This window comes from Crinia signifera, chromosome 9, assembly GCF_055691185.1.
Source record: "Crinia signifera chromosome 9, ASM5569118v1, whole genome shotgun sequence".
Taxonomy (NCBI): Eukaryota; Metazoa; Chordata; class Amphibia; order Anura; family Myobatrachidae; genus Crinia; species Crinia signifera.
The window spans coordinates 65,881,342-65,905,851 of record NC_139225.1 but is presented as its reverse complement, the minus strand read 5'-3'; positions in this window follow the sequence as shown (position 1 = coordinate 65,905,851).

The following is a 24,510-nucleotide window of genomic DNA, read 5'->3' as shown; positions in this document are numbered from 1 at the left end:
GCTTGAATATACAATCCACTGTAGTCAGTTTATGACAATTCCTACAAAAACAGGGTTTTCCCCTCAACTCATTACAAGTATTTATGACCTTGGAGGAAAGCATAAATTAATATTATTCATACATGTATTTTGAACACAAATAATGAGACACAAATAATTTGATTTGTCCATTTATTACAAAACAAGATTAAGTGCATTTGAAACATTCACATCAGCATTTTTACCTTTCCATTATTGTGTTTGTTCCACTTATTTGTGTATGCGTGTTCTTATATTTCAAATTTTTATGTTATTAACTAATAAAAGTAACATTTTATAAGTATATTTCTTGGTGCTCCACACTTTGACAACCCTTTTTACTTTTCTTGTTTATTGGGGGTTATTCTGGTTCACTCGCAAAGGCAAATTCCTTCTCAAATGGGCAAAACCATGTGAAAATGGGCAAAACCACCTCACACTCATTTAAATGTCTAGCCATAACTGTATACATGTACAGAAGCTTTCTGAGCTTCGCTCCTGCGCACATTAGCTGAGCTTTGCACACTTGGAGCAGGCAGGATGGTGTGACATTCAAGGACATTAAAGGGCGGCGGTTGAAGGGATGGGACTAAATGAAGAATTGTGTCAATTCGTTCCCCTCTTTCGTGATAAACCAGTTGTTTCTCTGTGTTATGTGTGGAACCTAATGATGACCAGGTCAACCCGCCACCAAAACGAGCCTGAAGCATCTCCTCTCCCGGCTTCTCCCAGAGAGGACACTAATGCTGCTTTCCCATTGCCTAGACGTTTAAGACCCTATATTTCAAAATGGTATTTAAAACTGGTCTGAGCCACTAAACCCCTTTCAAACCCCTTTCACATTGCAGGTGAAAACCGTTTTAAATAGAATGTAATACCCCTTTCACATTGCAGCTGTAACACGGTATATTGCCGTTTTTGTAGTGCTTTAAAACGGTTCCAGCTGCAATGTGAAAGCTACATTGTCAATTTACCGGTTACAGAAAACCGGTATTTTGACAAGTGTTAAAAGCAGTATCCTACACGTTTCTGAGCCGTTTTCCCTGCAGTCTGAACAGCTCAGAAACGGTATTTGCTACAAATGATAACCACACTTGATCCCCGCCCACAAGCAGGAAAAAAACATTTAAAATTACATTGTATGGCTTTCTATGGGTGAAATAGGTTGAATCTGAAAGGTACAAAACGGTATTTAAACTGCAATATACCTTTACATCATGCAATATGAAAGGGGTTTAACTGGCTTTTGACCAGTTTTAAGACACGTTTAGAAAAACGGGTTGAAAGCAGGTTTTTGCAATGTGAAAGCAGTATAATACCTTTCACACTTTAAACCCGTTTAACCCCCAAGGAACACATTTCAAGCCATAGAAAGAGACCCTTTCTCACTGCCAAAAAAACTGCACTGAAATGGGTAGGACACTGCTTTTTAACCATTGAACAAATACCGGTATTTGTTCAATGGTTAAAGCACCCTGGAGCTTTCACACTGCAGCTCTACATGTTTTAAAAGGCTAAAAAAACGGCAATTTACCATTTAAGAGCTGCAGTGGGAAAGGGGTTTAAAGAAATAGGCAAGTATGTTCTAAATGCTGTATTTTTTGTTTCACATGTTTGTCTTTCCCTACAAATTAGCTCAGCTCGACATACGTAAGCACCTGTAACAATTCAGAGGTCACCTTGAGGGCCTAAGTATAAAGAAAAGTAATAAAAATTCAGCATAATCTTATTGCTAAACGGTATATTACCCGATAGCTGTAGGAAAGGTAGATCACAGCTGGCCTCACAACAAAATAACCAATGCCAGGAAAATAGCTTTTCATTCACTTTATTTTTACAGCGGTAGAAGGAAAACTTGAGTGTTTTTGTTTAATGCTTGTTTCTTTTAACATCATCTGTGGTTTAAATGTGTTTATAAACAGAGAGCAGCAGCAGCATTACCCAACCATAAAAATAAACCTCCTGCTCCTCTATTTTTCCTGTCACACCGCTTTGACAAAAAACAGTCAAATGACAACGTAGAGAAAAGCATAAATTAACTCTTCGTTGTCTAGACAATATAAAATAATATTTATTCTAAATATAAACCATGTGCATGTTAAACAGCCCAGTAACTTGCTTTTTCATGTTATCAAGCCAAACACTTACCCGGCAAGGTTTTTTTTCATCCCCAGTGCATCTCTGCAGTAGGTCTGGGAGTAGGGATGCCAATCCCGGGGCATTTTTTCAATCCCGGGATCCGGGATTGAAAAATGCTCAATCCCGGGATTCCCGGGATCCCAGGATTGGCATCCCTACCTGTGCTGTGCTGCATATTTGTGGATACCCACCCCCACACCGGCCGACCCGCACATTTACTTACATTAGCGGGCGGCCGGCCGGGAGTGGGTTCGGAGGTGCACGGTGCCTCCAGGCTCGTGCACCTCCTTCTTAGCAGGCAGGGCAGGCCGTAACGAAGAGGCAGGGCAGGCCGGAAAGGAGGCGGGTTGGCGCGCGTGCTGCGGAGACGAGAGGGGGTGGGCACAGGAGAAGGCTGCGCAGCGTGACCTCTACTGTCACGCTACGCTGGCTGCACGCAGAGGTCAGGATTCAGGAGCCGGGCAGCGTCTGAGCGAGTGCTCAGATGCTGCCCGGCATTAGACTGCGCATGCGCAGTCTAATCCCGAAATCCCGGGATTGGATATTCCAATCCCGGGATTGAAATCCCGCACTTTTTGAGGCCAAATCCCGGGATCCCGCCGTTCCCGATCCCGGGATTGGCCACCCTATCTGGGAGTACACTGTGTTTTATATTGTGCGTATATTTTGATACAGAACAATATGTGAGTGTGTAATAAACAGGAATTAGTATACGTTATTATATGTATACCTCCGAGCTGTCACGCTAATTGTAGACTGTCCCTACTGCGGGTTGCAGTGTCCTGTGTGTGTGTGTGGGGGGGGCAGTTAGGGGACCTGGAGTCCACCGCTACTCTGTAGAGCAGCCAGTGATCACGGACGGGATGCCATGTGCATGTGCACGGCATCTCTTCAGTGCAGAGAGAAAGGGAGTGCCGGGAGGGAGCCGGGGCTTCCCAGCTGCTAGAGGAGCGCTGGGCACACTCCCAAAAATGATGTAAACAAGGGTCCCAATGGTGGGCCAAGCCCTGTATATGGGGTGTGGCTCTGCTGCCTACTTGGGACTGCCACACCTTCTTTACGGTAGGTCCTGACTTTGAAGCCATATATTCAAATTCCATACTGTACCTCCAAACTTCACTTGCTTTGCGGTACCAAGGCCACAGATGGATTGGGCAGGGCCTCAGGTGGAGGGTGTGGCTAAGCACTCGAAAACCTTTGTTTTCATCATTTTGGGGGCATGCCCAGATCTCCCCAAACAGCTGGCTGTTTGGGGAGAGCTTAGGACAGTGGGACAGTGCTCAATTAGTGGGACTGTCCCTCCAGAGGTAGAACTACCATTGGTGCAGCAGGTGCTCCACAGCCCATGAGGCCTACTGGGCCCACTGCTGCCCCTGTTACCTTCTTCCTGTTACCCACTGTTTTTCTCTCTCTCACTCTGCCTTCCCCTTCCTCTCCCTGTCACCCTCTGCATCTTTCTGTCGCCCACTGCTGTGTTGCATGTTGAGAACTTGAGTTAGGGTGGAGGAAGGGGGTCCAAAATTATGTGTTTGCTCCTTGGTTTACCACCCACAAGTTCTGCCAATGTTGGGAGGTATAATATTTATTGTAAGGCAGTTGTTATAATTGGCACCATATTATGCAGCCAATACCTGAGCCCCTCCAAGAAGCCTTGGTATTTATTACATGATCCCCCCTCTCAGCACCACTGCCTACATCTACCTCTCACTGCATGTTACATCTGTTCCACCTGGAAAGCAGCATGGCTTTGCTCAGTTGCTTGCTTTTTTGCTTTGCTTACAAACATGAATCAGGCCCTATGAGCTTACAATCTAAACTTGATACTACACCGACATGTTACATAATAGGATCTGATTACAGATAGGTTTTCTGTGTGCCAAATGTGCACTTATAGTGATGATGGCCTAGGGCCTAATTCATGTTTGTACGCGTATGCCTACGCATCTACAATTTTTCAGATTGCATTACTACAGATTACTAATCATCGTAAGTGAAGCTGTATAGAATATAGATGCCCACTGGAGCCATAGTAATGTCCTCAGTAACTGCGTACACATACGCAGATGATACACAATAATGAGGAGCACTGACTCACCTAGTGAAACTATGGCTATGCAGACAGGCCCCCGGCATTATTGACATTGACACCATGGGTGAGATTTAATAGGATGAGAGATTCAGAAAGTGAGAAATTTGGGAAGAAATCTCCAGTTATTTTAAAGCGGCAATCATTTACACTGCAAAATCAAACTGGTCTTGCAGTGTAAATGATTGCAGCTTTAAAAAAACTGGAGATTTCTTCCCAAATCTCTCACTTTCTGAAACTCTCATCCTATTAAATCTCACCCAATATTTCATTGCTTATATGATCGCAGCTGAAAACAGATACATGTCTTCAAAAGTCCATAATACACCCTGTTACCTCCACCCAAATAATCCATTCCTGTCATTCACTCTGGATACTAAATGTATCTGGGTAATTAGCAAAGATACCATTGTGTGTGCTCAGTGCGATCGTCGCAGACGCTCTGTCTGCCGATAATCACTGAGTTGCATGAGCTTTAGAATTTTGGACAAACACTAATTACTGTAGGTCCAAAGACAACATCTGCAATTATTTCCAGTTGCAGACATCTGAATCAGGCCCTATATGTGCATGTCAGACATACGCTCAGCAGAAATAATGCACTGTGGACCAGATTTATTTATTTTACCTCATAAATAACCTTACTGATCCTTGGATAAATGCACAGTCCCTGGATCTCAGCTGTGCAATTCTCTCCCACTCACTGAAAACAGCTCTTTATTGTATGTTCAATCTATTGACAATAGAACAGTTTCTGAATTGATAGTATTACTCTCAGTTATTCTATATAGTATAAGGCACTTTTTTATTTATTGCTTAGAAAAGCATATACTGTACTTGTCCAAGCTCAGCCTGAAGGATATTGCACAAATTGCTGCTGCTGTAATTTACTACATACTGTAGGCTAGGATAGTAACAGTCCCGCAGGTACTCATTTTGGTCTCTTATTAAAGCTTGGTGCAACGTCAGAGTATGTAATAATTATAACAAATGGGCTCAGTTACGTTTAAAAGTAAATAGCCAGAGGTGGGTAGTAAGTTATTGGCTGATAAATAACCTAACCCTCAAAAAAGGTATTGTCTATATACATGACAATGTAATAAACCATGGATTCTTTTTCTTTTTATGGTATATATCTAGGATGGAAGATGTATGACCATATAACCTGTAATAGTTCTATGGAGCAAATTCAGCAGGGATTGGGAAACTGTTCTGCATGTGCGCAGTATGGGTTCTTTGTAGGGATTGCGAGTTCGGATTTGGGGAATCCAAACTCCTTTCCGAGCCTGTTCGGGAATTCCCACCCAGACTTGGAGTGCGGATCTCTGGACCTCATGAGATCCCGCCATCAGATCTTGCGAGATCCGGACCCTTTAAAGGGGCGGGTGGTCAGATCCCATTTTCACTCCAGTCTAGGAGAGTGAAGAGGAAGCACGTTCTGGCCGCCTGCCTGCCGTCCAGTCCAGTGATAGTGCTGCCTTGTCCAGTGATAGTGGTGCTGTCTGCTGTATATATGTCCAGTCCAGTGACAGTTCTGTATAGTCCAGTCCAGTGATAGTGCTGCAGCCTAAGTACAGTCCAGTGGGACTGCAGCATAATTCCAGTCTAGTGATACTTCTGCATAAGTCCAGTCCAGTGGTGCTGCCATCAAAGTCCAGTGGTACTGCCATTAAAGTCTATTGGTACTGTCGATAAAGTACAGTGGTACTGCTACATAAATTTACTCCAATGATAGTGCTGCCTAAATCCAGTCCAGTGGCACTGACATTAAAGTCCATTGGTACTGCTGCATAAGTCCAGTGATATTACTGCATAAGTCCAGTCCAGAGGCATTGATGTTAAGTCCACTGTTACTGCTGCATATGTCCAGTAATACTTCTGTTAAAGTCCAGTCCTGTGGCACTGATGTTAAAGTCCTCTGGTACTGCTGCATAAGTCCAGTAATACTGTTGTTAAAGTCCAGTAATACTGCTGTTAAAGTCCAGTCCTGTGGCACTGATGTTAAAGTCCACTGGTACTGCTGCATAAGTCCAGTAATACTGCTGTTAAAGTCCAGTCTAGTGGCACTGACGTTAAAGTCCATTGGTACTAATAATAATATATAATAATACTGCAGTTAAAGTCCAGTGATATTACTGCATAAGTCCAGTCCAGTGATACTGCCTTTAAAGATTATGGAGAACCAAAATGTGGAGGATAAACTAGTGAAAAAACAATAACCACTTCCTCCTAGTGCTGAAGCTGCTGCCACTAGTCATGATGAAATAGAACATGAAATGCCATCAATGTCACCTGTCAAGGCATACTGTATGCCCAATGTCATCAGCAAGGAACGGCTAAGGCCCTGGCCTGGGTGCCGGACGGCTCCCCGACAGTCGGGATTCCGACAGTCATTACTCCGATGTCGGAATCCCGACTGCTCCCTCATGGGGGTCCATGACCCCCATAGAGGGAGAATAGAATAGGTGGCGAGTGTAGCTCGCCATCGTGCCCAGAGCATGGGTAGCGCAGCGTGGCAAGTGCAGCGAGCCCACAAGGGGCTTCATTGCGCTCCTCCCCCCGCTGTGCAGTCGGGATTCTGACGTCTGAGTAATGACTGTCGGAATCCCAACTGTCGGGCAAATATACCACACCCCCCCTGGCCTATGTTCATATTCAGCTTCACATGACAATCTAAGCCCTCCTCCTCTTCCAGCTAAAAAATTTAAGAGAGTTAAGCGGTCATCAAAAACGCAGGCTTCTAAAGCCATGGTATCACAAATAACCAAGGAGAGTCCAAGGGTGTGTGTTTGCGAAGCTTGACTTTCCCATCACTGGAAGAGGTGGCTGCTTCCACCATTTGCACACCCTCTGCCTATGCTGAAAGGATCACCCCCAATGCAGTTCCTGATTTTGAGATTGAAGGTGTTAATGTTGTACACAAGGAGGAAAATATTGATGTAGCTGGTGCTGAGGAGGAAGTTGACAAGGAGGATGCTGCTGCTGATGATGTGGTTTGCTTAAAGGAGGCACTAGGCAAGACAGTTGTTGTGCGTTGGATGGAAAAGGCTGGTGCGATGCCTGGGTAAAAGAAGAAAAAATCCACCTCTTAGGTCTGAAATTATTTTTATCCAGATCCCTACAACAATTGTCTCACTATATGTACCTTATGTAAAGCCGCAATAAGCAGGGGTAACGCTGGTGGCCACCTAGGGACATCCTCGCTTATGCATCACCTGAAGTTTGTTCATAAGTTACTGTTTAGTTCAAAAACTGTGGCTAGGACTGTAAGCAGTCCTGGGACACCTAAATCCCCTGATCCTGTTGTATGAAAACCACACCAGCTCCTCATCAATTTCCTCCTCGATCTGGATCGGAGGTAGTCCTGCAGGCCATGTCATCGGCATGACTGACTCCTCTTCTATCAGAGATTCCTCTGGAGAATCCTGCAGAACTACAGATGGGGCAGGTCCCATCTTGGCAGGGGATGGCGGTGCCAGCCGCCATCCCCCGCCAGTGCCATCTGCATAGTGGGAAGGGGACGTGCGCGCACGAGAGGTGCGCCCATCCCCTTCCGATGTCGCTTCCAGACGCTCCCCCGGGTCACGGCCGGCTTGTCGGCGGTAACCCGGGGTCCCCGCCGCCTACCCGCACCCCCCCTAACCCTGTCCATCTCTGTGAGGTGGGGACGGACAGGGTTCCCCATAGCCCCGCCGACGGAGATTGAGACGCGCATTAGACGCGCACGCACGTCTCAGTCAGATGTTAGGCAGGCCGCTGGCGGATCGCCAGCGCTGACGTTCTGGCGATTCGCCAGCAAGGAAGAGGCCTGCCCCATCTGTATGCCTACTGCTGACGTTGCTGCTGGGAGATGTTCATCATCCCAGAGGGAAAGTCAGAACACTGCTACATCTTTCACTAAGCAATTGACCGCCCAACAGTCCTTTGCGATGAAGATGAAGTATGACAGTGGTCATCCTCTGGAAAAGCGGATAAATCAGACCTTGACCGCTATGATGATGTTAGACTTGCGTCCATTATCCACCATCAGTGGAGTGGGATTTAGATGATTAATGAAGCTATTGTGTCCCCTGTACCAAATCCCATCTAGAGTCCACTTCACTAGGCAGGTGATAACCAGGATGTACAGAGACATCCAGAAAAGTGTCCTCAGTGCCCTGAAAAATGTGGTTGTATCCACTGTCCACTTAATCACAGACATGTGGACATGTGGTACATGGTAAACTAAGGATTGTGACATCCCATTGGGTAGATGCATCACCTTCTGCAGGAACAGCACTAGAAGCAGCATCTCTGAAACTACAGCTTTTTCCAAGGCAAGCAACATTGTGTATCACCGGGTTCACTAAGAGGCACAACACCGACAACCTCTTAGAGAATCTGAGGAAAATCATCTCACAGTGGCTTACCCCACTTAGACTCTCCTGGAGATTTGTGGTATTGGAGAATGCTAGTAACAGTGGGGGAAATTTACTAAGAATATGAATACGATATTTCGTATTCGTATTCTTAATACAAATTAACTTGAATGCATATGGCTGAAACAGCCGTATGCAGATTCGTGTTCCGGAGGGGAATTTAGAAAGCAGTCAAATATGACTGCTTTGTAATCCCCAATGTCGTTCTGATTCGTATTAGCAGACGTAAATACGGCCGCTAATACGAATTCGTATAGGCAGTCTGCACGGATCAGTCAGATCCGTACAGGCTGAAGTGTGTAAAAAAATATAGAAAATAAATAAATAAAAAATACACACGAAGCCCATACATACTGATACTTACCTATCTTGAGCCCGTAGGTAGCCCTCGGTCCTGGTCCGGTGTCCTGGGGATCAGGGTCCGGTGTCAGTGGTCCTGGTGTCCGGTGTCCTTGTCTGGTGTCCATAGGGGTACCTGTGGAAGGAAATTATACTAACAAGTGTCCTCCGGTGAAGATCACGTCCTCTTTTCTCCATGTAGGCATCCCCGGGACTTGGCAAAAAAATAAACCGACACTACCCAAACCCAGATTGACTGAGCAGGAGCCGCACGGTGTCTTTGTTTATATTGTGTGGCTCTGCCCCCGAAAATCCCAGCAGCTACAATGTTGATTAGTAATTAGTAGCAATAGTTGGATTTAGTAATCTCCAGTAATTCGAGGACCAACAGTGTTTCCTCAATCAAAAACAGTTCCAAAGTGGGTACAATTAATGTGCAAGTAACAAAATACAAATGAATAGAGTGTTAATTTGTGAAAACAATGTTATTTATTAATTAGTAGCAATAGGTGGAATAGTACAAGTAATACAAGAACCAGCAGTGCTGTCTCAATTAAATACAGGTCCAGAAAAACAAGCTTCTTGGAACAGCTAGGGGTATATTTACTAATGTGCGGTTTTATAGAAGAGGGGATGTTGCCTCTAGCATACTTGCTTACCTCGCCCTCTCCATGAGGGAGAAAACACTGTTTTCCTGGACTTCCCTGGTAATGCCATCACCTGTGGTGAAACACCTTCCCTATCAATTACCTAGCTCTCCACAGGTGATGGCAACAGGGCTGCCACTTGGAATTTTGGGGGCCTGGATTGATTTCTAGTCCCCCCCCCCATCTCTCCCCTCCCTTCACGTACCGCCTGACTCAGCAGGTCCCAAAGCACAGGGTTCTTCAATGCAGGATGCCACGGTCAATTAAAATGCAGCACCAGCTGGTGAGCCTATAAGAACTTGTATACTGGCAGCTGCTCTGATTGGCTAATGGTACACAAGCTCTGATTGGCTCAAAATCTGGTGCAGCAATTTAATTGGCCACTGGCATCCTGCATTTAAGGGGCCTGTACTTGGTTTAGTGCACCGAGCACAGCACAGGCAGCACAGCGGAGGGTTGCTGTGGAAAAAATGAGCTGCCCGGGCCCTTCAAGAGGCTGGGGCCCGGGACAGCTGTAACCACAGCACCCCCCTGTCGGCAGCCCTGGATGGCAATCATACATTACCAGGGAAGTCCAGAAACAGAGCATTTTCTCCCTCATGGAGAGGGTCAGATAGGCAGCTATGCATTATCGGGAATATGCAGCTATGTAAGGTCCGTTCTGTGCATGCGCAAAACAGGCTTTGCAATCTTGCCTGCATTTCCCCTCTGCTGCTGTCTGACTGACAGGCAGCGACATTAAGAGGGTGACGAATTTTTTTTTTTTTTTTGGGGGGGGGGGGGGGGGCGGGGCCTGCAGTCCCCACTTCCGTTGGTCAGCTGAGTAAGCTGGATCTTAATCAGCTGCATTTTGCATGGAATATTACCCAGGTAAAGAAAATGAAAGAGCCATAGGATCCTATTCATCATCACTTAATAGACCGTTACACATGCAGAACTGCAATGGGCCTTTCTTCATTGGTTACTGGAGCCTTACTCCTTCTTATGGAGAAGAGCTCCAGGGATGTGAAGAGAGCCGGGACGATACCTCCACTGCCTCCTCACTGCCAGCCCAGAAACTCTGTGCATGCATAACCTCAAGTGATAGGCAGGGGCGGATCCAGAAGAAAATATCAGTGGGGGGCATGATAGTTAAAGGGGAGGGTTAGTTGATTCACTTTGTTTGTAGTGTGCCGTGGCTTCACTACAAGGGAAGGCTAGTGGGTGCCAGAGGGAGGTAGAGGATGATAAGGATATGCATTGGGTGATGAGGAGAGAAAGGGTGACAAGTAGGAGGTTACAGGGAAGAGATGCTTGATGGCCAGGTTACCAGTGAGAATTAGTGGGTAATAGAAAAAGGGTAACAGTGAGAGGCAGGGGGACTAAAGTGGGTGAAAGGAAAAAAACAGTGGGGGAGAGGCAGATTGTGAAGGGTAGAGGCAGAAGCTAGCTGAGGTCTTTGTATAAAGGAGTTAAGGGGGTAAATTGGGCTGGACATTTTCACTTGAACATGAAGAGATCATTGGGGAAGACAGGAAGAAAAGTAAACAAGGGAAGAGGGAGATAGAGAGAGGGGAGGGAGAATTAGAGTTGGGGGAGGTATAGACGGAGAAAGCAAAACATATTTGTGAGAGAGGGGAAAAGGTGGAGCAAGAAAGTGAGTGAGAGAGAGAAAGATATAGGTGGGTGATAAAGTGAGAGAAAGAGAGAAAGGAAAGGGAGAGTAAGGGAATGAGGTCCAGATGCATCAAGCTTCAAAGAGTGATAAAGTGGAGAGTGATATACAACCAGACAATCAGCTCTTACCTGGTATTTTTAAAACACAGTCTGTAGATAGGAGCTAATTGGCTGGCTGTTTATCACTCTACACTTTATCACTTTTTGAAGCTTGATACATCTGGCCTTGAGAGAGAGTGAGGGAGATAAATTAAGGGAGAAAGTGAGTGAGAGAGGTACAAAGAGAAAGTGAGTGATAGAGGGTAAAAAAAAGTGAGTGAGAGAGGGGGAGTGAGGGAGTGAGTGAGTGAGTGAGTGAGAGAGAGGGGGGATAGAAAGAGAGTTTGATAGTAAGTAAGAAAGAAGAGTGGGAAAGAGAAGGGAGATGGGAGAGAAAGAGAGAGAGAGGGGTAAAATGAGGGGAAGAGACTGAGTGAAAAAGAGAGAAAGTAAGTGATAGAGAGGAGGGGATAAAGTGCTAATGAGGGAGATAGAGTGAGATAAAGACAGAGACAGATACAGCATCGAGGGGGGTTGTGCCCCATTCTTCTGTGGATACCTCAGATGACTAAATGCAGTAAATGATATATAAATGTGTGGTTAAACCAGATTTATCGAACAAAATAATATATATAAAATCATGAGATATAACCACACAAAAAAACAATTATTACATTAATAATCATTTCTTTGTGCCACTATTTTTAAAGCTAGTTCATAATAAAAGTTATGTTTTAAATTAATTTCATATTTCAATTTTCCAAGAGTGCGCCCACAAAGCGTTTACTTTCTTTTGGTTTGCATCTCCGTAGACACAAAAAAAAACCCATTCACAATCATAGTTACTGAACGCTGGGCGCACCGCCAACCCCATAACTACGATTACTAGCTACAAGTAGTTCTTTATGTTGGTCAATGTCAATTATTCATACTAAATCCCAGCTGTTGCGGGTCCACCCCCCCTTTTTTTCTATGAATGTCCCGTGTCACAGGTTACGCCTTAGCCTGGTGTTCAGCTGATCTCTCAGCCTGGCAGAGAGAAGTGAGCAGCAGAGCAGGGGCCTTCACGCATGGACTAAGTAAAAACCGGACCAGGACAAGACCTTGGAACGCCAATCAGATGCCACGGGCAGAGAGCCACCTAGCACGCAAAGCTGTTAGTTTGTGACCCACTGCTTGAAGGCCCCTGCGCTGCTGCTTAATTATGTCTGCCATGCTGAGGGTAAGCTGTGAGATGGGGACACGCATAGCACTGGGGGATGGAGGCAGACCCCCCCCCCCCTGTAACACTGTTACTAAGTTAGCATTGTTATTGAATGCAGGGTCAGCTGCTTATCGGATCTTCTGAAACACTAATCATGGTAGTTTGCAGGCGGAACCAGGTGGTCCCATCACATAACACATAACCAGTGGATCATCTGGCAAGTACCGTCCTGGCCAACCCTTTGTTATGGCCCTGACTGTAATATATACAAAAAATACTGAGACATGGTATATAAATATCACACTTTATATTTTGTGTTATATACCAGTAATATAGGACATTGTGAATATGTATAAAAGGAGTTTAAAATTTACAGATGTACAGTACCTGTTGATAAAGCAGATATTTATCTGATAAGATTAGATATGATAAATAACCCAAACCAAATATATTTACTTTATTTACCTTTAAATATAACGGCAACGCTGAAATGATTGCACACCCACACAACCTTGTTATAAAATGTATGGCAATGCTTTACTTAAAGAATAGCTTCATTACAGGTATTTGCAAATGCAGACTAACACAAGAAACATAAAATTGATTTGCTAATACTTAAACAGTAATTCTAAATCAAATCAAAATGGACACCTTTCAAGGACAGTGATCAGCCATGATTAAACCTCCTTCATAATTACCTCCAGCCCCCCCCCGTGCTTGCTGGTTCTTCCTCAACTGCCTTACCCCTCCTTCTATATTTCTGATATTTAAACCTAAATCACATTAATTAATTAATGGTACTTGTTTCCTAGCACGGCCACACCGATTTACATCGGAGTGGTCGTGTCGGAAAAATCGGGTCGACCGATTCTGGACCCGATTTTTTTTTTTTTTAATTAAATGTAAATCGGGTCCCTGGAACCCGATTTTACATTGGATTCAATGTAAAATATTCCCAACCCCCCCAAATGTCACGGCGTACACCCCACCCCACGATAGACGCCAACCCGAAGCGTGGCGAGCGCAGCGAGCCCGCGAGGGGCGGCGGTGCGCGTCCTCCGACCTTTTCATTCCCCTACTATCCACGTCGGCGTGGAGTTGAGAATAGAATAGTGTGGCGAGCGCAGCGAGCCACCGAGCCCGAAGCGTGGCGGCTCACAGGTAAACGCGTCCCTTCGCGGACTTCACAGGTGTCCGCGTCGCCACGGGGGGACGCGTATAACTGTGAAGGTATCCGCGTCCCCTCGCGGGGCTCGCTGCGCTCGCCACGCTTCGGGCTCGGTGGCTCGCTGCGCTCGCCACACTATTCTATTCTCAACTCCACGCCGACGTGGATAGTAGGGGAATGAAAAGGTCGGAGGACGCGCACCGCCGCCCCTCGCGGCCTTGCTGCGCTCGCCACGCTTCGGGTTGGCGTCTATCGTGGGGTGACGACGGGGACATCTAAAATGTGAAATGGGTCATATTGGCCCATTTCACATTTTTCAAATTTTTTCAGGATTTCAATGTTAAAAAATCTTTTAACATTGAAGCCTATGTAAAAATCGGGGGCATCGCGTCGGGACCTATGTTAATGGTCCCGACCGACGCGATGCCCCCGATATTTTACCTTTCCCGACACGATTTCAATGTTAAAATATTTTTTAACATTGAAGCCTATGGGGAAATCACAGGCATTGCGTCGGTCGCGTCGGGACCATTGTTAACGGTCCCGACCGACGCGATGCCCCCGATATTTTGTCCTAGCCGGCCAAATGGACCTGATTTCAAAGGAAATCGGGTCCATCGTATGGATCGTGTACCTTAACTAAAGGTACACGATCCATAAGATATGTGGCCGTGCTAGGAAACAAGTACCTAATTAATTACTCATAAGCATTGAGTCTTATTGGAAAGCTCTGCTTTCAATCATGATGTCATAACTAACCCAACACCCAACTTCAGTGGCCTTGTGGGTCTACGCATGTGTGGCCTTGTTCCCATATAGTTGATCATTGTGGAGTCTAGGTGTCTGTCCTTGTTCTATTATACTGTCAACATCACATTCTTAAGCTTCTAAAACCAAAAACAATTCTCTATAAGAAATCACTTTTACAGCACTGTTCTGAATGATCAGCCATTTTATAATTTTATTATGCAAGTCATGGTTCAACAAAATGGCTGCTGCTTCTAACAAACACCTGCTGCTTAGCGCAAAGGGTAGGCCTCATACGCAGTGAATAGTACATTGTGCAACAAGCTAAAGTCATCTGCAGCAATAATAGCAGCAGTCAGGAAAACAGAATATAATAAAAGCATAGATTTATTGATTAGTTGATTTTCTGTATTATCACTGTAGAATAATATGATGCATATTGTTAAAGTTATAGAGAGAATACTGTATGCATGGAGTGTGTGATCTTAGCTTATATGAGCCATTGTAGATATACATACAGAAGCAGTAATGCTGTTTATATAGGAACATCGGTGAGGTTTGTACGGAAATCCATGCAGTTAGTATTTAATAGCTCTATGCCTGGTAAATAATAGGAGTCATAAATTGTATTAATAATGTATTGAGCAAGAAAACTGATATACAGTATTTATATAAATTGCAAATAAATTGCAATCGCATTGCGGGGAGGGACTCCACATGCTGAGCAGCCTTTCTTTGTGCTGGTTGAGCCGCAGCATGTTAAAGAGAGCAGTCTGAACCTAAATCAGTTCTAATACAGTGACAGAAATTTAATTACAGGTAAATACATTGTCCAGGCCAAATCAGTGTGGCAGCAGCTGTATTTTACAGTCCCAAATCCATAGGATTTGGCAGGCCAAGCTGCCACATACCCGGGGCCACTGAAAATTTTGGGAATAGGGGCGTGGCCTGACAGGCGAGCAGGATGGACATTCTTCTATAGTGCTCCTGCCTATTATTATTATTATTATTATAATTTTATTTATAAGGCGCCACAAGTGTTTCGCAGCGCCGTACAAAGGAACAATACAGGGAGACAAAACTTGGCATAACATTGAATAAATAACATCCTCTTTATCCTACCCATCTCCCTGGCCTTGACAACCCCATTTACCCATGTAGAGCCCAGTTTGATCCCCTGCACAATGGGTTCCCAATCGGCATGTGGAAGAGCTGAGCCACTACTACTCTGTGGAATTGGGTGTGCAGCAGGACACAGCGGGAGAGCTCCTGATCTGGCCAGAAGCTGGCAGGTCCTACTGGTTGATGGTTGAGATGCTGGATCTGTGATTGTCGGCGGTGGCTATCTTGCCTGGGAGGTGAGAGGCTGTCGCTGGGCTGTCCGGTGCTGGGTCTGCTCCCAACTCTGATTGCTGTGTACCGCCCACTCTCTCCCCCCTCCAATTAGAGCTACTGGCTCTGAGTGCACTGTGTGGCAGGGGAAGGCGGCTTTTAATAATATCTCATAAGACTGCATTATACCTTACTGTCTGACTTAGCTACTCTGGATACCTATCCTACTCCCACCACCTATGTTGGCACACCATCCTGCTGAGGGGGACTTTTACTAAATTGACTACCCTTGCTGTGGTCAAATTTCCATAGTTGCAGTGTGCACTGGCAATTTATTTATTTATATAGATGCTATATACTGTACTTAGGTTCATCTCATTTGTTACACTTGCGCACCTTCATCTGTCCACTTGAGACAACAGCATTTACTGCCTCTTTTAGAAATTTCTACTGTAGGCTACACTTAACGAATACACCCTCCACCCCCCCCCCCCCCCTCCCTTTAAAAGGATTGATCCCAGAGGCTTTAGATTTTGGATTGTGACCGCAAGTTTTGGCTCCAGAGCGGGGAAATGGGGGTTTGTTTTAACTATGCCATCACTTAACCAATGACCATATTCTTACTTATGCTAACTATGGTAAAAAATAAGAAGCACTCTCAGAAAGGTACCACACCATTCCCCAGAGGAAGCATGTCCCAACCAGACATGAGAACTTTCCTGCAGCCTACCCCTTCCTGACAATTGGAGGATTCACTGACTACCAGCCCCTCCTCATCCCTCCCTGCTTCCCCATCCACCCCTCCATCTAGAGCTCTGGCCTCCTCGCCCATTGCAGATGCTACAGAGCTGCAAGATATCCTCTCTTTTACGGAGACTCTTCCTACTAAGCAAGATCTTCTATACACCATTCAGCAGGAACTGGCTACTATTAAACAAGACATCTCACAGCTCTCTGCTCATCTCTCCTAGGCTGTCAATGCAATTTCTACAGATTCCCATTTTTCTAGTCAATCCCTAGAAGCCAACATTATGCTCATCCCTAAACAGGGCAAGGACCCCTCCATGTGCTCTATTTGCAGACCCATATCTCTCCTAAATATTGACATTAAATTATTTACAAAGTTGATTCAATTATTTGCAAAGTTGATGACAAATAGGCTAAATAAATTACGTCCCTCACTGGTTCATAATGACCAGGTAGGTTTTGTGCTAGGTCGATAGGTGAAAGACAACACCCCTAAAGTCTTGAGTTATTTCCACCAACGCTGAGAAAGCGTTTGACAGATTCAGCCGGAGTTTTATGAGGTTGGTGTTAAAAGGATTGGGCCCCCAGGATCTTCATAGGATTTTAGCCATATATTATATGCCCATGGCTTGATTTAGAGTGAATGGTTCCCTCTCTGACCCTTTTTTATCAGAAACGGAACAAGACAAGGTTGCCTCCTCTCCCTGCTAATTTTTGTCCATTGTATACTTTCAGTAATGTTTCTAACTTCAAGGTTATTATGTCCAAATCGAGCATCCTTAATATATTCATCCCTCCCACATCTGTCAATCATCTAAGAAGCTCCTTCCCTTTCTCATGACAATCTTTACTGAACCAATGATACTCTTCAAATTATCAACCTCTTTATTAGGTCTCTCTGTGCAGACTACAGCAGATGGTACACTAAACAGTTGACATGGTTGGGGAGGATAACATTTATTAAGATGAACTCCCTTCCTAAGCTGCTTTATGTCCTCCAGACTCTGCAAATCCTCGTTCCTGGTTCAGATCTATACAAACCCTAATTCAGCAATTTGTGTGGTTTTGTAAGAGACCTAGAATTAAACGATGCGTTCTGACAAGGACAGTCCCCTGTGGAGAGCTCCAACTGCCGGACATTAAAAACTACTACTATGCTGTGCATACAGATAGTGGTAGACGCTCAAATTAGTTCAATAATACCATTCAGGTGCATGCAAGGGAGGGGTTAATACTGAGTAAGTAACACAAGACATTGGTTTCCCCAGCACACTGAGTGGTATTAGTAACCAATCTTGAACACTACATGATAATAGAATTCAGAGATATTGGTTACATATACCTGCGCAGGTGTATGCTATGCCCCCATGTCACGTCAAGGCTTCTCTGTATATTGGGGGTCCCTAGTGCTATATCTAGGTGCAGGGTGCGGCACCCCAAAAACTATCATAAGCTAGGAAGCCCAGTGCGGCACGCCAGTGAGATACTATAGTGTCAGGACTGACGAAGCTCTTGCGAAGCGTAGGCCGACCGCAATCCAGTGTGTCCCCCGATACCCCCCTCCCCACTTACAATTGCATTTTGATTGATGTACAAGTTGCGCTAACGGTCTCCGCTGTACACAGAACCCCACTGCTGACAGGTTCAGGGTCTGATGGCCGTCACCCAACCCCAGCAGCAGTCTTGTCTCCCTGATGCCATGCATGGGCACATACCTCAGGTGTCCTCTGATTGTACGGGACTAGGCAGCGATCTTAGGCTAAGCAGCAGTGACCACGATATGGGCGGGTGACGGAGGCACTTTCCTCACCCAGCGCCACTGGTTATACTCTGCATGCTAAGGCCAACTTTGAGCCTCCCTATACTACAGATTATATCAGAATTTGATTTTCTAACCCTGTCTCATGGTAGATCACACATATGGGTTATATATGTAAGCTGCAACCAATCTCTCACAATTGTAGACAGCAATTACTAAGTGGGTTCCTCATAGGTCTATAGACACACCAGGAGATTTACATGATATCCAACCAATATGAAGCAAATATATTTTGGGGGCACACTGCATAAGGATTATATCCTTTTTTAAATCACTAGTCGTGTGTATATGTATGTTTGTGTGTTTTTATTTTCGCAACCTTTTTAGACATCCTCAAATAAAAGTTACATTTTATTTTACATTTACTTTCTAGGTGCACCAACCCAGACATTCTGTGCTTTCTCTCTCCTTTTTGTTTGGAAGGGAAACCACCATGCTAGGTAATATATACCTCTAATGCTGAAACGCCCCTTAAACTCCTCATAGGACGATACATACCACCAGACTAAAATAGGACAAGCCCTCCTGATACTGAAACTAGCCTTACAACTGCTTTTTACTGATTGTCCCAAAAGAGTAGGTCTTTTCTATGGCATCATACATATACAGCAGTTTTAGTGTATACAATGGTGCATCTTGTGTGGGTTTTACTTTTATGTGATTTACAGTATTATTGTAGATACTAGGTAGATACTAGTACTGTATCCCTAGTAAATCTTACTCCTCTAGATGAAACAATTGGCAACTATTCATGTCTATTTATAGATCCACCTAAACAAAGTGCTATTGCAAGAACAATCTTATATCATTCTCCTCACACAGCTATAAGGATCAAATACTGTCAAATTAGGTTCTGAGCAGCACTACATGGCTCAGCAGACAATTCACATATATTCTGTCTACAGAAATACGGAAGCAAATAGAGAATTATTCGGATAAATAGATTTGGGGCAGATTTTTACATGTCTACTGTGCAAGGTCATTGCTTTGTTATAGGCCAAGAAAATTGTTTTAAACAACTTAGTGTAATATTTTTTCAATGTCTAGAGCTGTCAATCAGTTCTATTTCAATTATTATTGGAGTCACTGTCCTTAGATGACTTTTATTTTAGGAAGGGCTGACCGGGCAGAAGGCAATCTCTTTGCATTGTTATTGAGATGTTTGTGTCAAGATGTTTCGGAGCTATAAGAGAGACAGCTGACTACCTGCTCTGACCCTTTAAAAAAAAAACAGTAAATCCTTTGAGAATGACAGCAAATACTGTCTGCTTTAAAGATTAAATCTCTCATACGTTTAAAATGTGTATCTATTATATGCCATATTCTTATGCAGAATGTCTATATCAGCATGCAGTGCATATATGGTGAGCTGAAATAGGAGATAGCTAAACCACATACCTGCCAAGTTATTTTAGCATAATCAAATATGTAGAAGCATCTTCATTAATTCTGAGTTGAACATATATCAAGTGACTTCTGTGATGGCTCTAGGTTAGTAATTAATAATTGTTAGCCTCAGATATATAAGTGCCATCAAAATGACAGATGTGACCGCTTACAGTGTTGCGCATTGCAGCACACTGATCACAGCTTTGTGGGGTGTACTCTATGGGTATGCTCCCACTGTTCATAGGGGTTTATATTTTACTAAGGTAGACATTCTATTGAAGATGAGGTGTTGCTATGGGCAACCAATCAGATAAGGGATAAAATAAGGGATAGGTGATAAACAACCAACCAATCAGCTCCTGCCTGACATTTTTAAAATACAATCAATGACAAAGCAGTCAGGATCTGATTGGCTGGTTGTTTTTCACTCTCCATTTTATCACTTTTGAAGCTTAGTGCATCTGGCCCAAAGGGCAAGATGTACTATTCTTTACAGGTGCGTAAGTCTTCTGTTTCCTCCATTAAACGGCGTCCCACAATGATGACACCTTACACCCCATTCACCTGGCACCCCCATGTACAAAGCTTATTTTTTTAATCTCTTGAAGGAGGGGGGTGGCTACACTGACCTTTTACGTAACTTGGCCTTGGCACAGCTGTCAGCACCCCTGATCGTGCCAGATAAGTGTTTTTATATACAGTATATTATTACATTTATATAGAGAGCTCTGTCATAAACAACTCACTGCTTACTCTACTATATCTGCATGAAGAGAATCATATATTGTGATGTCTATTGTTGTTACATACTGCAGTAAGGCAATACTTAACATCTGGGGATACTGGCTGCATATGCTGTACTGTGGCCCTGTTCAAATTATTGTCTTACTTGGCACAGTTTAGTTTATTTTGAAACCAAATATATTTACTTAGTTTGTTTTTACACTCCTTCAACTAACTTTACTGAAGTACGATTCAGTGCTTTGGGAATTAAGAAAACCTTATTTAGACTTGAGAATAGAGATTTAATCAGATAGTGTTTACACACAAGCAATAACGTAGCTGCTAGGGACTGCTCAGTGAACAGGCTTGTCAAAGCACTGTCCTCGTTATCCTCGTTACATTACATGCCTCTGGGTCTGTACAAACAGCAGTAGATGCTGGATGCTTTATTTGCGGATACACTGGAAACTAATGACTAGAATGAGATGAGGAGGAAAAAATCACAGATTAATGGGTTAAAGAGAAAAGTCAATTGAAAACTCATAAAATAGAAACTTTGGGAGGTTGTAGATGTGAGAGGAATGGAATAAAACTTTTGTTTGAACTGAGCAGGAAAGTCTTATCTACTGAAATGACGATCATTCTTCCTATAGATTACGGTAAAAGCTGCAAAATCATATATAAATTGGTAAAGTTTTAGAAGGGGTTTCTTTTGTAGCATTCATTCATTTTTATGTAAGTTACCATCCAAGGACTGTGTATTAATGAATGCATGTACTGTACATACTAAAACTGTACAGCTCCTCTATAGATCACTGGGGTGCCGGTGCATCTAGAGGAATAGGGGGCCGGTCTACTGAGGCCGGCTACCCAAATTGCAGACACAAGACTGGCGACAGAATCACAACATAGATGAGAAAACCAACAAAGGAATCCGGAAGTATGTGGAGCCGGTTGGGAGGGTAGGTATACTGTAGGTACTACAGGGGGACTTAGGGTTAGGCTGAGTATGAGGGGGTAAGGTTAGGGTTAGGCCATGGGGAGGGAGTGTTAGGATAAGGCAATTAGAAGGGGGATCAAGGTTAGGCTGTGGGGTACATACTGTAGGTTAGGCACTAACAGGGAGGGTTAGAGTTAGGCTGCAGGGGGATAGTTAAAGTTAGGCTGCAGGGAGGGTTAGGGGAGGGCAGGGGGAAGGTAAACATACTTATCAGACTGCTATTGGCATTCCCTTCATCGGGATGCAGGACTTGGGATTCTGACCATTGGCATTCCCATTGCCAGTCATCCATATGTATTCCTCTGCGGCTGTTACCCATTTGGGATTGCCTTGGACAGTCAGTAGTCCAGTATGGGCTGGACTGCTTGCATACACTGGGTGGGCCTTTATATCCTCTGACCAGTCTATCTGCTGCAATATGAACTGCAGGTCACCCACTGCTTCTCCCCATCACTCTCTGCCTATAACCCTTTGCCTCTCCTTATCTCACCCTGCCTCTCCCCATAACTTTCTGCCCATTACCTTCTGTCTCTCCATGTCAAACTCTGCCTCTGCTATCACCATTTGCCCATCACCCCTTGCCTGTCCCTGTCACCCTCTGCTGATCCCCTTTTCCCTCTCCCCATAATTCTACTTCTGCCTATCCCTATATACTGTACCATCTGTAAAAAGACCTAGTGAAAAAATGATCTGTCATTCTACACTAGATTTCTTACCTAATTCTATGAGAACATTATTTTCCTTGTAGACCTCCATGATCCTTGGCTTGACAAAATAATAAAGATAAACCATGAAACTCAGTAAGATGGCTCTGTTAAGGAGCCCTGTCATGAATGACCACTTCTAATGCTGTCATTGTAATGAAGCAGCCTGACTTTACCTTGCCTTCCTTTGTGTTGCTCCATCTGTAAGATTATCTGTTTAATAAAAAGCTATAATAAAAAAACATTTAATGGAAAAAACATTAAAATATTTGACTCCTTTTCTGGAGTTTAGATCAATAACTTTTCTGTATGAACTTATAAGGGCCTCTTGAGGGTGTTTAGAAATACATAGGTCATACAGTAGTTTCAGATGTCTTTGTGCTGGGAACCCAGTAGACAAAGGATAAAATATACATCTACTGAACAAATTCAGAATGTCACATGTACAGTATAAGCAATATTCATTGGGTCATATTTTTTTTTTAAATTACCTGAAAAGCTGGATACACACTATAAGATTATCTGTCCGGTCTTTCTGGTTGGAGTGAAAATTTAGTAATGTATGGGAGAAAATTAATTGAAAACTCTAGAAAACACACAAAAATGGACATTCAGACAAGTTGGCTAATTCCATTTGGAAGATGATTGGGGGGTTACATAGTTACATAGTAGGTAAGGCTGAAAAAAGACTTGCGTCCATCTAGTTCAACCTAGAATAGATTATCCATTGCTGATTTGGTAGGTTTTGATATTTAAGACTATTATATTTCTTAATCGTACCCATGGATGTTTTTATCCAGTAAATGTTTGTCCAACCTTGTTTTGAACGTATTTATTGAGCCAGCCGACACCACCTCTCCGGGAGGAGAGTTCCAGAGTTTGACTGCTCTGACCGTAAAGAAATTTTTTCTTCTAGCTGAACAAAATCTTTTTTCTTCTAATCTATACTCATGCCCTCGCGTCCTAGATTCCTTTCTAATAGAAAAATGGGTGCGTGACAGTTCCTTATATTGGCCCCTGATATATTCGTACATGTTGAGCATTTCCCACCTTAAATGTCTCTTTTCTAATGTAAATAGTCCCAAATTGCTTAATCTCTCCTCGTAGCTTAAATTCTCCATTCCCCTAATAAGCTTTGTTGCTTGTCTTTGGATTTTTTCTAATTCTATGATGCCCTTTTTATAGTGGTTGTGACATACTCCGTATTCGAGGTGAGGTTTTACCAATGCTTTATACAGTGGCATAATTACCCTTGAGTCCCTAGTTTCCATTCCCCTTTTAATGCATGCTAAAATTTTGTTGGCCTTTTTTGTTGCTACATTGCATTGGGCACTACACCCCAGTTTGCTGTCTATTTGGACTCCTAGATCCTTTTTGAGTATGGAATTACCCAATTCCTCTCTGCTAAGGTTATAACTAGCACACTGGTTGTGTCTCCCAAGGTGCATAACCTGACATTTATCTACATTGAACCTACATTGAAAGTTGTAGCAGACTTTCTCTGAGTCACTGCCCGGATCTCTGTGCAATGCTCTTTACTATTATCTTATCTATGTCTCCAAGGCTGAGAGAGAGGGAAGCGGTTGTCAGCCATTGGTGTAGTTATGTAGGGGAGGATAGGGGGGGGGGGGGGGAATGCCAGCAGTTTCCTCATGGGGAGAGAGGTTTTTTTTACCACACTTTGTATACATTAAAAGCCGCACACCGGGTTACCTCCGTAATGTGTAAAGCCAGCAAAAGCTGGCAATACCCCATCAAGCCTATGGGTTTCTCTTCTTCGTGCCACCTGCCGCCCCGCTCAGACCCTGACACCCCGCATTGGCCATGCTGCTCCCCCCTACCTGTGTCCTGGCAGCCTCCTGCTGTGCTAACCGGACCAGTGACCTCCTCCTCTCTAGCATGGGACTTCCCCTTCTAGGTGCAGGGAGGAGGAGAACCCTGCAATCAGCAGGGCACAGCAGGAGGAGGGGGCAGGAGGAGGAGGGCTTTTAGAAAGCTACGTGGGCAGTGAAACATGTGTTGGCTAGATCTATATTGAATGTCAATTAGCAGAATTGTAATAATCCTCAAATGTATTTAGATATTTAAACTTTCCCAATATGTGCTACACTGAATGAACTTTGATGCTATGTTCTTCTCTCTGTGAACAGCAGAGGGCACCCCTGCCTGTGAAGTATTTAAACTAGTATTGTGCTGGGACTCTAGATCTGTTCACATAACAATTATTAGGTGGCAATAATAGAGGCAATATTGCCAGAATTAGTAAGACCACCCAGTCCCCGATTTAGGTGACTGTACTTAATTGTTGGTACTTGAACATAACATTTAGTACTCT